This window comes from Sebastes umbrosus, chromosome 16, assembly GCF_015220745.1.
Source record: "Sebastes umbrosus isolate fSebUmb1 chromosome 16, fSebUmb1.pri, whole genome shotgun sequence".
Lineage (NCBI taxonomy): Eukaryota > Metazoa > Chordata > Actinopteri > Perciformes > Sebastidae > Sebastes > Sebastes umbrosus.
This window is the reverse complement of record NC_051284.1, coordinates 29,446,451-29,462,203: the sequence shown is the minus strand read 5'-3', so window position 1 is coordinate 29,462,203 and position 15,753 is coordinate 29,446,451. Positions and strand designations below refer to the sequence as shown.

Sequence of the window (15,753 nt, the reverse complement as noted above, 5' to 3'; positions counted from 1 at the left end):
GTGTGTTAAAGGTTCTATTAAATCTTACCTTTTTTTTTCTGCGATAAGCTTGCAGACCTCCATGGCTGTAGAGGAAGCTTTGCTTTCTGTATCACTAAGAAATTAGATTATTCAATACAAGACACACAAAAAAGAGAGAATAAGAACATTTTTCATTTTTTCTTTTCATTTAAATGACTGAACTGTTGTTAAAGCAACTTTATATATATGTATGTGTGTGTGTGTGTGTGTGTGTGTGTGTGTGTGTGTGTGTGTGTGGTTGACGTATAGTATTTTGAAAATCAGTCCTTTAATTTTATTATATAGATATCATTACTGATTTTTATGTTATCTTTCATCTAAAAAAAAAAAAATAAAGAAGAAAAATGTATGAGTGCCGATAAAATATTTGTTGGATGTTTGCTTATCTATCTCTATAAAAAGTAGACTAAGAAACACATCCAGCTGCAGCAACTGCTGGATACATAGAAACTACAAAGTAGGCCTCAGAGAAGTTCAGTAGAGGTTGACTCTGTAAAGTAGCCCAGTTACCCCTCTTTTATAGTCTTAAAGTGGAGAAATGGAGTTTCTGCTTTTTCTCACTCAGTGAAACGACTAAATAGTAGATTGATTGTTTGCTTTGTTTCTCAGACTACCGATATAAAGACGAAGAAAACAGCAACACGTCACATTTGACTCCTAATAAAATAATCAGATGCAGGTTCTACTCCATATTACCGACGCTGAATGGATGTTGATCATAGTGTTGAATTAAAACCAAACAACATGAATGAGACTTGTTCATCTGGTTTATTAGACTATTTTAAAACAGTGGGCCTACATAAAGCGCTGCACTGTCAGCCTTATTTAAAATAACAAAATAAAAACCCTTTTCTGACCAGTTTTCTGTTTATTTTTTTTTGTTCAGAATTAAATGCAATAATTAAATAAACGGATAAACAGATTAATAAAGTAATAAAGTAGTTACAATACCTTTTAGATGGTGGGAAAAAACTGTTTCGCAAGGCTGCTGACTGAAGAGGAAACACATAAGTGAAACTAAACTGAGCCCATCCCTCCAAACTGCTCTCTACCCCATCCCACAGTAGATATATATATATCTTTGGGGGAGTAAATAAGGGGTGTAGTCAGTGTCTGCGTTAGGATGCAAGCCTTGGGGGTCAAAGGTCACTGTGCCCCCTCAGCTGAATTCTCTCTTGACAAAAAAACTAAACTGAAATAACAGCTAGGATATAAGTAAAATGAAGTCATACAGTTTGGTAATGGAAGGACTTAACACTGCAATGCAAAATAAAGCACAAAACAGTGATAGTTTAGTGTTTAGGAAACAACTAGGACATGTACTTGGGCAACACGGCGCTGCACAGCTCGGCACGACTTCATCTGAACTCTCAATGAAGATATTAACTTGATTATTGACACTTTTAGCACAAGCATTGACGCTCACAGTTATATGCGTAGCGTTCACTAGTGAATTGACGTTTGTGTGTTTTTTAAAATCTAGCTCAATAGAAAAAAAGAGAAAGTAGACCTACAAACCAGGTGCATTAAAGCACAGGAGAGTAAAAAGCATCCTGTGCTCCTCTCACATCTTACTTCTTCTACCTGTTTGGATTATTCTGTTATTGTGGAATAAAACAATGGACTAATGTTACTCTACAGCAGGCTGAGCAGGGACAACAACTGGTGAGAGAAACATCCACATTTAGTCTTTATCAATTTAAACTATAGTTATGGAGAAGTCAGTCAGAATGTAGATTAATGTGTTGTTTAACTGCCTGTTTATCCCGGCACCTGTCTCTGTGCACATTTTGACCCTGGCACAAGCAAGACGCAGGGCGTGCCTGAGGAGTTATCTGTAGCCTCCATACCTCCTCACAAACAGAAACCTTAATAAGGTGGCAGCTGGCTGGAGAAGATATCGAGATAACAACCTACTTACTCTTGGCTATATCGTATGTTACTTCCAGTAAATATCACAATATAAAAATAGTGTTTTCTGTTTAAAAAGTAGGCTACAAACGTAGGAAGATAACAACCAACCCATCTTGGGGCGGCTGTGGCTCAGAGGGCAGAGCAGGTTGTCCACCAATCGGAAGGTCGGTGGTTCGATCCCCGGCTGCTCCGGGTCACATGTCGATGTGTCCTTGAGCAAGACACTTAACCCCAAAATTGCTCCCAAAGGCATAGCCATCGGTGTGTGAATGAGTATTTAGATTAGATGGGCAAAGCTGGCACCTTAGCAGCCTCTGCCATCAGTGTGTGTATGAATGGGTGAATGCTGACATGTAGTGTAAAGCGCTTTGAGGGGTCGGAAGACTAGAAAAGCAATATATAAATGCAAGTCCATCTTTGAAGTGGTTACGTCTCCAGCTGCAGTCTGATCTGGAGCTCACAGCTGATCTGTACGTGGTTTGTTTACATGACGTGACAGAAGAGCAGATTGAACGGACTCAGTGGACAAAGAGCGTCCTAGGTGCGATGGGGCGCACATCCACTTAGGACACGTGTTAGTTTATAACCTGTTTTTGTGGACATAACAGCATGTGTATGCGTGCGAGCCTGTGCGCATAAGTGACAGTATGTATACATATACATCTCTGTCAGTTTATTTCTTTCATGAAACATGAGAATGTTAAATATACACTTAATAAAGGCTAGATGAGGTGGAAAAAATGCCCCCCCTGTCAAAGCTGATTGCCCGTCCGCCCCCAACACTCTGGCGCCGACCCTGTATATATAAACTGGGGAAAAAAAGTGCTTACAATGCTAATGGTCATTGTATTTTAAATCGTTGGAAAGTCTGTTTATTTACCTTCACAATGATGTCCAACTTGTAAGGATCATGCATTTGTGGGATGAGCAGCACAGCTGATTATGTGGGTAACGCCCAAGAAAAATGTTCCAAAATGCTCTGCCAATGGTAAACAGTGTATTCTCCTGCTATGCTGATTGTTGCACCGATGGAGTAACAGCTTTTGGTGGGGGCAGTGTCATGGTGTGGGGGGGGCATCTCCCTCACTGGTAAAACAAGGCTTGTCATCATTGAAGGCCATCTCAATGCAGTGAGATATCGGGATGAGATTCTGCAGCCAGTGGCGATCCCATGTCTCCACAATCTGGGACCTAAACTGCTCTCTGACTTCCTCCCACAGTCTAAAGACATGCAGGTTAGGTTCATTATTAATAGATGGATACAAAATCAAAATAAATGAATGAATAAATATATATAGCTGTTTGAGATATTTGGGATGTTACAATTGCCCCTGGTCTCCCCTATTATTTGGAATAAAATTAAAATCACTGTAGTGACTTTTACAAAAATACTACAAATAAACCAATGTCCATGTGCGCTGTATATCATTTCTTCAGTTTGACTGTCTGCTCACCAGCATTATGTAGATAGCGCTGTCCAATCTGTTTCCATTCAGCAAATTCAGACTCTCATAAACTGTTTGCTTCCTGTCTCACACACCTGACTGTCATCACCTGAGGAGTTCACCTATATACACTTCCTACATTAATGCTCCACCCTGTGGTCAATGTCAGAACTGCATGTCACCTTGTGTTGAAGGAAGGATCAAATAAAACAAACTACATTATGGCTCCAACAATCACTTTGTTAACAGATATTTAAGATATCTGGTAGAGTAACAGTGTCCTTCTGATAATAAACTCTGATTTTTCTGTTATTATTCATGTGATTATAAGATAAAACAGACTTTACCTACAAGACTTTAATATGGATCTGTCAAAGGGACACACTGGAGCAAAGAGCTGTTTGAAAAACAGTTTAGCAATTTGGTATTTTAATTTAAAAAAGAATCAGCATATTTCAGGAGGAGGCCTTCAGAGTTAAGAGATTACTAATAAGATGTTATTTTTAAACCAGCTGTCAAAAAATAAACTGTTTGATGGTTTGATGAATAATGAATAATTTCTGCAATAATTCATTAATACTGTATTTATACTGTACATTTCAAGAAATATTCTTATTTATACCATTCTGGCATTTATATTTAACACACTTCATAGATCCCACTTCTCAGCATTTTATATTTATTATTTGCACTGTTGTTATTTGTTATATATTGCACGTCTTAATGCAAATATTTGTACATATTTCATTTATTCTAATTTTTAATTTTATTACTTACTTATATTTCTTTACATATATTTGTTTATATTGTAGTATTACTTACATAATTTACACGTTACTTACTCATTTATTTCTATTTTCTTACATTTATTTATGTTTATATTCTGTATCTTAACTTCCTCCCGGGGATCAATAAAGCATTTCTGAATCATATATTTTTATAGCAGTTCCTCTTCATTGTGTTTATCTGTTAATGAATGAATCCACTTTCCAAAAGACACGATCGACACCACAAATGTATAATCACTTGATTTTATTCTCACTGTAATCATTGTTAGTTTTAAAATACAAATAAAACTACATGACAACAGAAACTCTTCATTAACATATAACTGAGAACAGTCTGAGAGCTTTACAACAGTATGACCATAACTTCTCTGTTACATTTGTTTTAGATATTATAACTAATAAACAACTACAGATACTGGTATTTAAAGCTGCACTGGGCAAATATACTTCAAATAGAAGTAAAAAAAACTAGAATGGCACTCGGAGAGCGCAGACCTCCGCCAAGGTGCGTGTCTTTAAGAACAGATCACAGCACACAGCTGGCGGTACCGTGAGGTCAATCAATGCCAGGCTTTGCTAATATAGTAGCTACGCCATCAACACTCAATAACGTCATCTAGTCATGAAAATGGCAGAGACGTTGTTGTAAACAGATCAAAAGTGTGCCAAAATAACCACACAATGATGCTGATTAGTAAGAAGTTCAAGTGCTTATCTGGGTTCGGGTCGCGGGAGCAACACCTCCAGCTTAGGACCCCAAACTTGATTAGTAAGAAGTCTGTTTCATGCTTTGTCAACTCAATAATAGAGACAACATGTAAACAACTTTTGGAATGCTTGATTTCTGAACGGAGTTCGTATCGATCAATGCCAGGCTATGCCAACATAGTAGCTACGCCATAAACACTCAATAACGTCATCTAGTCATGAAAATGGCAGAGACGTTGTTGTAAACAGATCAAAAGTGTGCCAAAATAACCACACAATGATGCTGATTAGTAAGAAGTTCAAGTGCTTATCTGGGTTCGGGTCGCGGGAGCAACACCTCCAGCTTAGGACCCCAAACTTGATTAGTAAGAAGTCTGTTTCATGCTTTGTCAACTCAATAATAGAGACGACATGTAAACAACTTTTAGATATGATGAATGCTTTTGATACACATCTCACGCAATCATTTTCAAGTGCTTATCCGGGGTCGGGTCGCGGGGGCAACAGCTCCAGCAGAGTACCCCAAACTTCCCTTTCCCGGGCCACATTAACCAGCTCTGACTGGGGATCCCGAGGTGTTCGCAGGCCAGTGTGGAGGTATAATCTCTCCACCTAGTCCTGGGTCTTCCTGGTGGCCAGCCATATCATTCAAGGCCTTTGGCCTTGGATATGATAATCCCAGATATACAGTATAAAAAGCTGTATAACTGGAGAGCTGCAAACGTATGCTAATAAAAGCAATCATTATTGGTTTTTAAACAGATTTTCAGGAGCATCAGAAACATATATTTGCAGATGCCTCAACCCTGTTTCCATCCCACTTCCAACATGCGTCTCGTGGATCACCTCGTCTCTTTTCCTGTTAGAAACACAGCACATTATTTAAAATGCATACAGTGGGTACAAAGATTTAAGCTGCAAGTGGAGGTGGGTGATATGGATGAACATGTCCATCATGGTATATGTAATTTTATACCATGATAACATACAGTATGTTGTGAATGTGAAAGTCTTATGGAAACTAATTTGAGAAACCCTTTACAGATAAAATAATTAGGGAATGTCTTAAAAAAATAGTGAAATGTTTCCATATAGGTTGATCACATTTACCATAAGTTATCAATAAGTTATAATCAAAACTAAACACCTTCTGAAAATCAATCACTTAAACATCCTGCTCCATCATATGGGATCATTCTAGGACAATATAGGAATATTGTGTGACTTTAGCATGTCAGTCTTGATGTTCACAGCTTCACCAATATATTGCATAAAGTGTGTGAAGGAATGTAAATGGAGGTTTGACTCACAGACAGTCTGAAGACTTCCCGTCTCGATTGCATCTGGAACCTTTTCTGTGGAAAAGCTTTTGAAAAACAGCTTTCAGGAGCTTCAGCCTGCAGAGAGTAATAATCATTATTATTATACTACTTCATAAATATAAAAATTAACATTACAGTCAAGAGCAACTTGATTTCAAACATGATAACAGGGTGTGGAATAAAGAAAATGAGGTTCTACATGTGATGTGTGACTGTACAAAATGTTCATAATGTGGAAACAGTCAGTAAAAACGTACTTCTTCTTAGGAGAGGGGGGGCTTTCTTCTAAATTTATACTGCGACCACATGACCTCTCAGAGTCCATGTCAGACTCACTTTCCATAGCGTGTCTGGAAGAAAGATAATCACACACACACACACATACATACCGTAATCATCAAATTTTTTGTCTCTTGCAGTCTTGCAGAGGAACATGAAAATGATGCTACTTTCTGTGAACAGTCCCGTCTCACACACCTGACTGTCATCACCTGAGGAGTTTACCTATATACACTTCCTACATTAATGCTCCACCCTGTGGTCAATGTCAGAACTGCATGTCACCTTGTGTTGAAGGAAGGATCAAATAAAACAAACTACATTATGGCTCCAACAATCACTTTGTTAACAGATATTTAAGATATCTGGTAGAGTAACAGTGTCCTTCTGATAATAAACTCTTATTTTTCTGTTATTATTACATTTTACCTACAAGACACTTACATGAATCTGTCAAAGGGACACACTGGAGCAAAGAGCTGGAATATCTTCTACTACATTTTTTGTAGTTTTAACAATTTGGTATGTTAATGAAAAATCTGTATATTTCAGAAGGAGGCCATCAGAGATTAGAGGTTACTAAAAAGACGATATTCTTAAACCAGTTGTCAAAAAATGTGTGCATGTGTGTGCATGTGTGTGTGTGTGTGTGTGTGTTTGTGTTTTAAAGGTTATATTAAAGCTTACCTTTTTTTTGCCCTGAGAAGCTTGATGAACCCCATGGCTGTAGAGGAACCTTTGCTTTCTGTTTCACTTCTGGTACAAGAGAGAACGAAATTAGATTATTCAATACAAGACACACAGAAGAGAGAGAATAAGAACATTTTTAATTTTTTCTTTTCATTTAAATGACTGAACTGTTGTTAAAGCAACTTTATATATATTTATGTGTGTGTGTGGTTGACGTATAGTATTTTGAAAATCAGTCCTTTAAGGCCTCAGGCCTCAGAGAAGTTCAGTAAAAGTTGACTCTTTAAAGTAGCCCAGTTACCCCACTCATCACTTTAACATGCATTATTATTATTATTATTATTAGATTATTATTAGATTATTATAAGGGTAACTATACATTAGGACTGAGACAAGTTATCAATGACTAATCACACTGATCTGACAGTACAGTTACATCAAGTCAACTTCAATATCTGCAGGTTTCAGATCCTCTAACTGAAGAACTTGCTGCATGTGAGAATACGTGAACCTTAGTTACAATGCTAATGTTGTTAGTGTGAGACTGAAATTGTGTCATGTAAACATAGTTGTGCAAACATAGGTTTAGTATGTTATTGATTTGCTCTATTCCATTTTGTTTACACATATTTAGTGTTTACATTAATGTTAAGATATTCTGTTATCACATATTGTCAGCTACTGCTGGTATCAGATATTACAGCTACTGCTGGTATCACATATTACAGCTACTGCTGGTATCACATATTACAGCTACTGCTGGTATCACATATTGTCAGCTACTGCTGGTATCACATATTGTCAGCTACTGCTGGTATCACATATTGTCAGCTACTGCTGGTATCACATATTACAGCTACTGCTGGTATCACATATTACAGCTACTGCTGGTATCACATATTGTCAGCTACTGCTGGTATCACATATTGTCAGCTACTGCTGGTATCACATATTACAGCTACTGCTGGTATCACATATTGTCAGCTAGTCGGTGCTGTTCAGGGCTCTGGGAGTTTTATGGGTTGAGAGAAGAGGAGAAGAGAGAGAGAAAAAGGAGGAGTGGTTTATGGTTGGCAGTGAGGGAGCAGAGGGAGATGGCTTAATTGAACTGTGTTCAGGAGTTCACTAAAGTTATGAGGAAAACCCAGAACGAGTTGGACGACTTTATTCTTTCACACACACCCAGGTCGCTTACACTAGAACTCAGTGTTCACCTGGTAGCTGCATCTGCATGCTGATGTTTCACCTTATCAGGAAAAGACTCATAACCAGGAAACTGTACGTGCATGTGCACAGGTGTGTCCTCAACTCAAGTATGTAAGCAGGTAAAAAAAGATAGAATGATAAACGATTATCTAAACCTATATATATATATATATATATATACATATACATATACATATATACTGTATATATCTCAGTATCAGAGAAGTTCAGTAAAAGTTGACTGTAAAGTAGCCCAGTTATCCCTCTTTTATAGTCTTAAAGTGGAGAAATGGAGTTTCTGCTTTTTCTCACTCAGTGAAACGACTAAATAGTAGATTGATTGTTTGCTTTGTTTCTCAGACTACCGATATAAAGACGAAGAAAACAGCAACACGTCACATTTGACTCCTAATAAAATAATCAGATGCAGGTTCTACTCCATATTACCGACGCTGAATGGATGTTGATCATAGTGTTGAATTAAAACCAAATAACATAAATGAGACTTGTTCATCTGGTTTATTAGACTATTTTAAAACAGTGGGCCTACCTAAAGCGCTGCACTGTCAGCCTTATTTAAAACAAATAAAATAAAAACCCTTTTCTGACCAGTTTTCTGTTTATTTTTGTTGTTGTTCAGAATTAAATGCAATAATTGAATAAACGGATGTTACACAGACTCTGGAGATAAGATTAATAAAGTAATAAAGTAGTTACAATACCTTTAAGATGGTGGGAAAAAACTGCGTCACAAGGCTGCTGACTGAAGAGGAAACGAAAATGAAAACAAGCAGGAGTTTACCTGCTGGAGCCCATCCCTTCCTCCCACAGAGAGAGAGAGAGAGAGAGAGAGAGAGAGAGAGAGAGAGAGAGAGAGAGAGAGAGAGACATTCCTCCACATCTCTCTCTCTTGTCTCTGAGAGAAAGAGATGTGTATATAAACTGGAAAAAGAAAGTTGGTAAACTTGTGTTTGGTGGATTATTTCTCTGTTGTTACAATGCTAATGTTGTTAGTGTGAGACTGAAATTGTGTCATGTAAACATAGTTGTGCAAACATAGGTTTAGTATGTTATTGATTTGCTCTATTCCATTTTGTTTACACATATTTAGTGTTTACAGTAATGTTTAGATATTCTGGTATCACATATTACAGCTACTGCTGGTATCACATATTGTTGCTACTGCTGGTATCACATATTACAGCTACTGCTGGTATCACATATTGTCAGCTACTGCTGGTATCACATATTGTCAGCTACTGCTGGTATCAGATATTACAGTTACTGCTGGTATCACATATTACAGCTACTGCTGGTATCACATATTACAGCTACTGCTGGTATCACATATTACAGCTACTGCTGGTATCACATATTGTCAGCTACTGCTGGTATCACATATTGTCAGCTACTGCTGGTATCACATATTACAGCTACTGCTGGTATCACATATTACAGCTACTGCTGGTATCACATATTGTCAGCTACTGCTGGTATCACATATTGTCAGCTACTGCTGGTATCACATATTGTCAGCTACTGCTGGTATCACATATTGTCAGCTACTGCTGGTATCACATATTGTCAGCTACTGCTGGTATCACATATTGTCAGCTACTGCTGGTATCACATATTACAGCTACTGCTGGTATCACATATTGTCAGCTACTGCTGGTATCACATATTGTCAGCTACTGCTGGTATCACATATTGTCAGCTACTGCTGGTATCACATATTACAGCTACTGCTGGTATCACATATTACAGCTACTGCTGGTATCACATATTGTCAGCTACTGCTGGTATCACATATTGTCAGCTACTGCTGGTATCACATATTACAGCTACTGCTGGTATCATATATTGTCAGCTACTGCTGGTATCACATATTACAGCTACTGCTGGTATCACATATTGTCAGCTACTGCTGGTATCACATATTGTCAGCTACTGCTGGTATCACATATTGTCAGCTACTGCTGGTATCACATATTGTCAGCTACTGCTGGTATCACATATTGTCAGCTACTGCTGGTATCACATATTACAGCTACTGCTGGTATCACATATTACAGCTACTGCTGGTATCACATATTGTCAGCTACTGCTGGTATCACATATTGTCAGCTACTGCTGGTATCACATATTACAGCTACTGCTGGTATCATATATTGTCAGCTACTGCTGGTATCACATATTACAGCTACTGCTGGTATCACATATTGTCAGCTACTGCTGGTATCACATATTACAGCTACTGCTGGTATCACATATTACAGTTACTGCTGGTATCACATATTACAGCTACTGCTGGTATCACATATTGTCAGCTAGTCGGTGCTGTTCAGGGCTCTGGGAGTTTTATGGGTTGAGAGAAGAGGAGAAGAGAGAGAGAAAAAGGAGGAGTGGTTTATGGTTGGCGGTGAGGGAGCAAAGGGAGATGACTTAATTGAACTGTGTTCAGGAGTTCACTAAAGTTATGAGGAAAACCCAGAACGAGTTGGACGACTTTATTCTTTCGCACACACCCAGGTCGCTTACACTAGAACTCAGTGTTCACCTGGTAGCTGCATCTGCATGCTGATGTTTCACCTTATCAGGAAAATACTCATAACCAGGAAACTGTACGTGCATGTGCACAGGTGTGTCCTCAACTCAAGTATGTAAGCAGGTAAAAAAAGATAGAATGATAAACGATTATCTAAACCTATATATATATATATATATATATATATACATATACATATATACTGTATATATCTCAGTATCAGAGAAGTTCAGTAAAAGTTGACTGTAAAGTAGCCCAGTTATCCCTCTTTTATAGTCTTAAAGTGGAGAAATGGAGTTTCTGCTTTTTCTCACTCAGTGAAACGACTAAATAGTAGATTGATTGTTTGCTTTGTTTCTCAGACTACCGATATAAAGACGAAGAAAACAGTAACACGTCACATTTGACTCCTAATAAAATAATCAGATGCAGGTTCTACTCCATATTACCGACGCTGAATGGATGTTGATCATAGTGTTGAATTAAAACCAAATAACATAAATGAGACTTGTTCATCTGGTTTATTAGACTATTTTAAGATGGAGAAAACAGTGGGCCTACATAAAGCGCTGCACTGTCACCCTTATTAAAAATAACAAAATAAAAACGCTTTTCTGACCAGTTTTCTGTTTATTTTTGTTGTTGTTCGGAATTAAATGCAATAATTGAATAAACGGATGTTACACAGACTCTGGAGATAAGATTAATAAAGTAATAAAGTAATAAAGTAGTTACAATACCTTTTAGATGGTGGGAAAAAACTGCGTCACAAAGCTGCTGACTGAAGAGGAAACAAAAATGAAAACAAGCAGGAGTTTACCTGCTGGAGCCCATCCCTTCCTCCCACAGAGAGAGAGAGAGAGAGAGAGAGAGAGACATTCCTCCCACATCTCTCTCTCTGTCTCTGAGATAAAGAGATGTGTATATATATATGTGTGAATATATATATATATATACAGTGGAGGAAATAAGTATTTGATCCCTTGCCGATTTTGTAAGTTTGCCCACTGACAAAGACAAGAACGGTCTATAATTTTAATGGTAGGTTTATTTTAACAGTGAGAGACAGAATATAAAAAAAAAAATCCAGAAAACCCCCCCCCCAGACAGAATCTGGACTCATCACTGAACATGACATTCCCCCACATGTTCAGGTTCCATTGTCTGTGTTGTCGACACCAGCGCAAACGGGCCTGACGGTGAAGGGCAGTCATTGCAGGCTTCCTGGTAGCCTTATGTAGCCCGGTGTAAAAACAGTCCAGGTGTAAAACAGTCAAGGGTTAAAACAGTCAGGGACTAAAACATGTTAGCCTAATAAAGTTAGGTGGATAAATACAGAAAAGCAATTAAACTGAAAGTAATTTAGTTTAATGAAGAAAGAACAAAGTCATAAATAAGGTATGATGTAAATGTGTTAATGAGTAGTTCAAAATAAATAGATGTATATTGTTTTAAGGTAAACAGTGGATGTAAACTAAGTGAAGAAACACAGATTGTGCCTTTAGTTTCAGCTATTTTGTTTGTGATTGGTTACTTGAGTTATCAGTCAATGACACCTGTGGTGATTGGCTGCAGTTAAGGAAGAGAACCAGCAGGGGGCGAGGGTAGAGAGAGAGAGAAAAGAAGAGAGACGCGGAGAAAGGAGGAGAAGAAGGGAAAACGTAGAACAGACGTAGGAGAAGAGAGAACGAAGGAGTGGGAAGAACGCTGGGTTTGATAGCCTGGTGAACGTTCATGTAAACAATAGAAAAGTGTAGCTGTGGACTATCACACCGTTTTGCTTTTATCACAGTGGATTAAGTGAATGTTTGGTGTGAGCTGTGTCGCTGCTATGGTAACGTCAGTAAGTTGCTAGCCACGAGGACGGCGTTGCTAACTGAAGACTGTTTGCCACGTGAAGAGGACGCTTGCTCGCTACGTGAGGAAAGCTGTTGCTCGCTACGTGAGGAAAGCTGTTGCTCGCTACGTGAGGAAAGCTGTTGCTCGCTGTGAGGAAAGCTGTTGCTCGCTACGTGAGGAAGGCTGTTGCTCGCTACGTGAGGAAAGCTGTTGCTCGCTACGTGAGGAAAGCTGTTGCTCGCTACGTGAGGAAAGCTGTTGCTCGCTACGTGAGGAAAGCTGCTGCTCGCTACGTGAGGAAAGCTGCTGCTCGCTACGTGAGGAAAGCTGTTGCTCGCTACGTGAGGAAAGCTGTTGCTCGCTACGTGAGGAAAGCTGCTGCTCGCTACGTGAGGAAAGCTGTTGCTCGCTACGTGAGGAAAGCTGTTGCTCGCTACGTGAGGAAAGCTGCTGCTCGCTACGTGAGGAAAGCTGCTGCTCGCTACGTGAGGAAAGCTGCTGCTCGCTACGTGAGGAAAGCTGTTGCTCGCTACGTGAGGAAAGCTGCTGCTCGCTACGTGAGGAAGGCTGTTGCTCGCTACGTGAGGAAAGCTGCTGCTCGCTACGTGAGGAAAGCTGTTGCTCGCTACGTGAGGAGGACGGTTTGCCTGCTTCGTGACGGGAATTTCGTCTCCGCTGCCACTGGATTCATCTCTCGGACCTGAACTGTTTTTCCCGAACTACGAACTGTTTCTTCAAGGAAGACTTCGAACTGTAAGTTGGACTTTTCACGTCTTTGTTCGCTGAGGATAAAGATTTGGACGGCCGCACCGCACCGAGCAAAGTACAGGTCTGCTACTTTTATTATTTTGCATGCGTGCGTGTGTGTGTGTGCGTGCGTGCGTGCGTGCGTGCGTGCGTGTGTGTGTGTGTGTGTGTGTGTGAGTGAGTGTGTGTGTGGGCCCACAGAAATGTTTAGAGTCTAATTGAGTTCAGTGTTGGATCTGAAGTTGTTTATTTTCTATAGGGGAATGGTGGTAAAAGGAAAAGGGAAGAAATAGGATTTTTCAAAGGGAGTCTAAGATGATTTAAGCGTGGTGTTACAGTATATTTGTGTAAGCAAATTCAGTTTTGCCAGTAACTGGCCAGGTGATTTAAGTTTTGCTAACTAATTGCTCAGGTAATCTGATAATTTAAGTGTGGTCTAATATTTCAAGTGTTTATTTTGGGGGATTTTAAAGGGGCATAAAGTGTGTTATTTTTGTTATTTTTTCTTTGAACAAAAAGAGTAAATATTATTTGTACATTACTAAAAACGGTCAGTAAACAGTTATTTTTCATTCAGAGAAGTTGTCTGGGGTCAGTTATTTAAAATACATTACTGTAAGTGTAAATAGATTGTGTATCAATAGGGTAATATAATTTTCACCCATAACAGGTAAACCTTTTTGGTAGCTACCTTAAGAAACCGAACTCAAACACCCCTTCATCTTAGTTTAAGGTTATTTATAGCTACTATAGCGTGTTGGGGTGCTACACTTATGACAATACACTGTTTACCATTGGCAGAGCATTTTGGAACATTTTTCTTGGGCGCTACCAGCTACATAACCAGCTGTGCTGCTCATCCCACAAATGCATGATCCTTACAAGTTGGACATCATTGTGAAGGTAAATAAACAGGCTTTCCAACGATGTAAAATACAATGACCATTAGCATTGTAACAACAGAGAAATAATCCACCAAACACAACTTTACCAACTTTTTTTTCCCAGTTTATATATATATAGTTTATATATCTTTGGGTGAATCAATAAGAGGTGAAGTGCAAGGGAAGAATCGAACCTCTCTCATGTTGACAGCTGAGGACAGGAAGCTAACGGGGATAAACCCACTTCAGTTCACACTTTAACACACATGAACATGATGGAATGATGGAATGAACGAGCAGCCTCTCAGGTCTTTAAACACATCATGAGAGTGTCGGTGTACATACCTTCACAGGTGAACAGGAACCGTCTGCAGACACGCTGGGACGCGTGTCAACCTCCTCACAACAAGTGTTTCCTACTATAAAGCTGATTGTTTTCAGTGTTTCTCAATGCCTGTAACACTTAACGCATTGTAACGGTGATCATTAGAGAGCAGACAGCAACGTAACAGCGCAGAGGTTCACTAAATGCTGTAATATCGCTGCAATCCTCAACACAACACACCCAACATGTGCGTTTGATGCTGGACACACGGACGAGACCAACTCGGACCGGAGGGGTGGCAAGGTGGCAAGGTGTTGTTTAATTTAAATAATAATAATAAAAGTGGGTCCGTTTTTAGAAATGTGGGGTACAAGCATGTTTTAAGTGTTAGGTCGGGTGTTATGAAAATGTAAAATTAGCAAAATGTTGACATATAAAGAGTTAACACTGGCAACAGAAACCCCTACTTATATAATGGCACTTCTTATGTCCCTGCGTTTAAATGGACAGATAGGGAATAGAATAAAATAAAATAAAATAAAGTAGTTATAAAATACATTTTTGTAATTTATCTTTTCGATTTTATGCTACTTTAAACTTCTAATTTAAAAAAAAATTCAAAGGTTTATTTGAAGTTAATTTGAGGCTTCAACAGTGTAAATTAGTCAAATCAAATTGGTATCTTCCAAAGTTATGGTGTTTTTGGTATGAAATTCCCTCTTGGTGTTTCCCTGTTAAATAAAATAAAATAAAAATATTTATTAATAAAATATTTTTAAAGTAGTTATAAAATAAATTTTGAGGTACTTGTACTTTACTTTTTCCATTTTATGCTACTTTAAACTTCTGATTAAACAAAATGCAAAGCTTTATTTGAAGTTAATATGAGGCTTCAGCAGTGTGAGTTAGTCAAATCAAGTTTCTCAGGAAGCTGCATCTTCTGAATCATAGATTTTTATACCAGACGATGTTTCCCGTCTATTTATCTGTTAATGGATGAATCCCTTTTTCAAAAACACACAACCGACTCCACAAAT

The 15,753-nt window shown here is 38.5% G+C and overlaps 1 protein-coding gene and 2 long non-coding RNA genes across 4 annotated transcripts in view; 1 reads left to right on the top strand and 2 right to left on the bottom strand.

Moving 5' to 3' along the window:
* The window catches only part of LOC119474775 (nucleolar and coiled-body phosphoprotein 1-like), a 111,290-nt gene that overhangs the window by 10,233 nt on the left and 85,304 nt on the right, over nt 1-15,753 (bottom strand). The window contains exon 2 of one of the 2 annotated variants that reach the window (XR_005203647.1): nt 4,396-5,735. The exons of the other annotated variant lie outside the window; for it this stretch is intronic. The gene's annotated coding sequence lies outside the window, so the exon portion shown is untranslated. Of the gene's footprint in view, nt 1-4,395; nt 5,736-15,753 lie in introns of those variants that run through there. 2 annotated transcript variants of the gene reach the window in all.
* LOC119474792 overlaps nt 1-15,753 on the top strand; it is a 29,305-nt gene that overhangs the window by 12,916 nt on the left and 636 nt on the right. The window lies entirely within an intron of this gene.
* LOC119474796 lies at nt 9,677-15,038 on the bottom strand. The gene is made up of 3 exons (XR_005203656.1): nt 14,737-15,038; nt 11,662-11,702; nt 9,677-10,725 (listed from the first exon to the last, which is right to left on the bottom strand). It is a non-coding gene; the product is annotated as an uncharacterized LOC119474796 (long non-coding RNA).